Raw genomic sequence first — 4181 nt, forward strand, 5'->3', positions numbered from 1 at the left:
GTCGACGTATGCCTGCAACACAAGAAGGGTGAGGGAATTGGCGCGCTCGTGCTGAGAAGTAGCAGGCTGTGCCGAAGGGCGAGGTCCGACGCAATGAAGACGCCGCAGTAGCGTCGGAGGTGACATAGGTGATATCAAAGACGCGTTAAGATGCAGAAAGCGCAAAAATACTGCTTGAAATAAGGGCAGGCAAAGTGAAAGATACCGTAAAAAATACAGCTGGCAGGCGCCACTTACAGGTAAGCGCGATGTACATGGATCATCGTCGTCGTCAAAATGTTAGACTGGCGACCGAACGCGCTGCTCAGCAGGACATGGCACAGGTACCGACGCTAGTAGCGTCAGAGCACAATCCGGATTCCTCGGCAGCAATAGGGTTTATAAGAAATCTTCAATGCATCGTAGTACGTACGGAAGCGTCTATCCTCATCGCCAAAACCTTCCGTCGTAGTGGCCGCCATGAACACCATGCCGGGCACATTGGCACGCCAAGACGGCGGCCTGAAGAAAGAGACGTGGAGACGCAGACAGAGACCGAAGCAGAGAGTGCGTTTATTGGAAGCAGTGTTGCCAGCTTGGACAAGGCGGCAGATTCCAAAGCTAGAGAAATTGTAGCTTCAATCTAGCCAAGCGCTAAAGAGAGCAAAAATAACTGTAGCCAAAAATGGCCATCTTTATTTGCAGTTTTCTTTGTATTATCTATGTACGTCTACCTTGCCATGTGCACTTTAATGCATGTATGTTCTCAGGTGGCACTTATGGACTTAGCAGTACGCCATCTCAGAGGTGTCGTTACTTATGTGCTCACTTGATGGTGCAATTCAGTCTATAGATAAAAAGTCAGGTTTAGCACAAGGAGCGCTGTTCACCTAAGGTCGACCTCAATCTTATACGGTACGTTCACGCTAAACTGGAACAAGAATCTTTCTGCGTCCTCGTTGCGCAAACTTGTGAATTTTCCTCTCTTGTTGATTCCTTCATTACCTGATATTGCGCCCATTGATTGCACGTCCGCGTCTCTCGGATGGATGGTTGGCTGGATGCTATCAGCGTCCTCTTTGTAACGGGGTGGTGGCCTTCGCCACCAAGCTCTTGTTACTCAGTTGTCTAACGTCCTACCTATGTTGCATCGGCACGTCGCTGACAGTAGCGTCGTGAGGATGCTTGTTCATAGCAGCAACTAACATTTGCATCGCTGTCTTGTCACGTTATCACCGTCACCATGTAGTGCACCTAGAAGAATCATTCTCCCCTTCCGACAGCGCTGGTGTCACGGGCTCACTTCGCACGCTTGTTCGCGTACTCAAACAAAGCACCCTGACATAAGACCTTAGGTTTTAGCGTAAGTAATTTGGAATGTGATTTGCTAGAATTACGTTCGGAATGGCAACCGAGAAAGTCGCCAGTTTTTTCAATACACACTTTGTGTCATCGTTCTATCTTGTTCACTCGATCTCTCGATTCAGTTAGCTTGGCCCGGGTTAGCTGGGACACACTCTATATAGTTTCTGTTTACATCAGCCGCCCCTAAGGACCTTAGGTAAGGCAGCAAAAAACACATACAGTCTCTGAATTACAGTGAAAACTTTGACTGCCTCAAGGCAATTGTCAACGCCACACGCGCCAACTAAATTCAGTGAATGACCAGCACACGGGACGTAGACGGCCAATTCGTTGAGGTGTTTGACTTGAGCTTTCAGTTCTTTGTATTTTCCTGACATATTACTCGCATTATCATAAGCTTTGCCCCAACAATCATCCATTGAGATGCCATCAAGATGGACATCACGGTGTCGAAAAGATACAAGCCGGTATGCGATTCAATTGGAACAAATCCAAGAAAGCGTTCGTACACTTTCCCATTTGAATAGAATCGTAAAACAAATGACAGCTGATGAACGCGAGTAAGATCTGCAATCGAATCAACAATTAAAGAGGAGTATTTTGCGCGTTTCACTTCGTCAAAGAGACGTTCCCTGACAGCCTTTTCTATATACTCGATAAATTCATCACCAATGGTTTTTGAGAGATACGATTGGTGACCTTTTCCTTTGTTCCCGTAGCATTTGATGTGCTCCTAGAGAAAGGGATCAAACTTGGAAACGGCCTCAAGCACTCCCATATAATTGCCATTTCTCGGTGAACCAAAATTCCCCTCACTGCCCCAAAACGCTAGGCTGCGCTCAGCTAAAAGCTTAACTACAACGACTACGCGCTTCAATACCTCTGTCCAGTAAGCGGTCTCAGTGACAGAATGCTTAAACAGCTCCTTGTCAGTTGTGCTGCTCGAGTTAGAGCGGGCGAGCCATGCTGCCACGTAGTTCTGGTGCTCGAGGATAGTTTCATGTGCGCAAACCTTTTCTTCTGCTCTTTTCCAATCAGAAAATACGTGCGTGGTGAAAGCACTGGAGTTGCTTCAAATCGAGAGTAATTTGCACATGAAACAGTAAACGGAAACATGGTACTCCGAGTACATTAACCAGCGTCGCTCGTACGCCTCCCAATTACAGCCTTTCGCACGAAAAGATGAGGTGACATATAGCGTTCCTGAGTTTTGTATTGCCTTTCCGAAGACAGAAAATTTTCTGCCCGATCCGAAAGCGGTCACTAATAACGTCCGGCCACTTAGCAGGGTCGCTTCTGAGAATCTTGCAACGTACCTCTTGCTGTGAGGGTGTCTTTACTCAGAAATTTCGACAACCGAGGTTGGCACCGTTTTCACAGGATCCAGACAACCAAGATGAGTCAAACCTTGCTTCTTGCCAAGAAACCGCGGCAATGGAGTTCGCAAGTCCTCCACAGAAGCACAGTCGGTATTTTGGGAGGTGGACACGGACTCTGGGTAGAGCGATGATACTGCTCCACAGAAGCTGCATTCAGTAGGTACTTTGTCATCCTTGGTAGCTTCTTTTCACGATCTTCTGTTTCGAACTTCGCCTTTCGTTTAGACGCCCCACTTTGGTGCATCCGACCAAACATTTCCGCATAAATGGATGCTAATTGTTCACCGGGCACTTCGTCAGTCTAACCCGACCGCAGGTGTCCGACGGTGGCCGTCCCGATCAGTGGCGCGCGCTGACTAGATGGTCCGTGGCGGGCCGAGAGTGGTGCGTCCCCCGGGAGTTCCTCAGCGGGCGGGCTTACGCAAGCTTAACCGGTGGCTTGGAGCTGAATCGCAATATGTTTGAGATAGTTCAAGTGGCTAAGGAGTTCTATGGAGATTTATACAGTACCAGTAACACCCACGACGATAACGCCTTGACGCCTTGACAGCTATGCAAAAGGGGAAGGCCGCTGGGGAGGATCAGGTAACAGCAGATTTGTTGAAGGATGGTGGGAACATTGTCCTAGAAAGACCGGCCACCGTATATACACAATGCCTCATGACCTCGAACGTACCGGAATCTTGGAAAAACGCTAACATAATCCTAATCCATAAGAAAGGGGGCGCCAAAGACTTGAAAAATTATAGACCGATCAGCTTACTGTCCGTTGCCTACAAAGTATTTACTGAGGTAATCGCAAATAGAATCAGGAACACCTTAGACTTCTGTCAACCAAAGGAACAGGCAGGATTCCGTAAAGGCTACTCAACAATAGACCATATTCACACTATCAATCAGGTGATAGAGAAATGTGCAGAATATAACCAACCCTCATATAACCTTCATTGATTACGAAAAAGCGTTTGATTAAGTGGAAACCTCAGCATTCATGGAGGCATTACGGAATCAGGGTGTAGATGCGCCATATGTAAAAGTACTGGAAGATATCTATAGCGGCTCCACAGCCACCGTAGTCCTCCATAAAGAAAGCAACAAAATCCCAATAAAGAAAGGCTTCAGAGAGGGAGATACAATCTCTCTAATGCTATTCACAGCATGTTTACAGGAGGTATTCAGAGACCTGGAGTGGGAAGAATTGGGGATAAGAGTTGATGGAGAATACCTTAGCAACTCGAGATTCGCTGATGATATTGCCTTGCTTAGTAACTCAGGAAACCAATTGCAATGCATGCTCACTGACCTGGAGAGGCAAAGCAGAAGGGTGGGTCCGAAAATTAATCTGCAGAAAACAAAAGTAATGTTTACCAGTCTTGGAAGAGAAAAGCAGTTTACGATAGGTAGCGAGGCACTGGAAGTGGTAAGGGAATACATCTACTTAGGGCAGTTAGTGACCAC

This window comes from Dermacentor albipictus, unplaced genomic scaffold (assembly GCF_038994185.2).
Source record: "Dermacentor albipictus isolate Rhodes 1998 colony unplaced genomic scaffold, USDA_Dalb.pri_finalv2 scaffold_42, whole genome shotgun sequence".
Taxonomy (NCBI): domain Eukaryota; kingdom Metazoa; phylum Arthropoda; class Arachnida; order Ixodida; family Ixodidae; genus Dermacentor; species Dermacentor albipictus.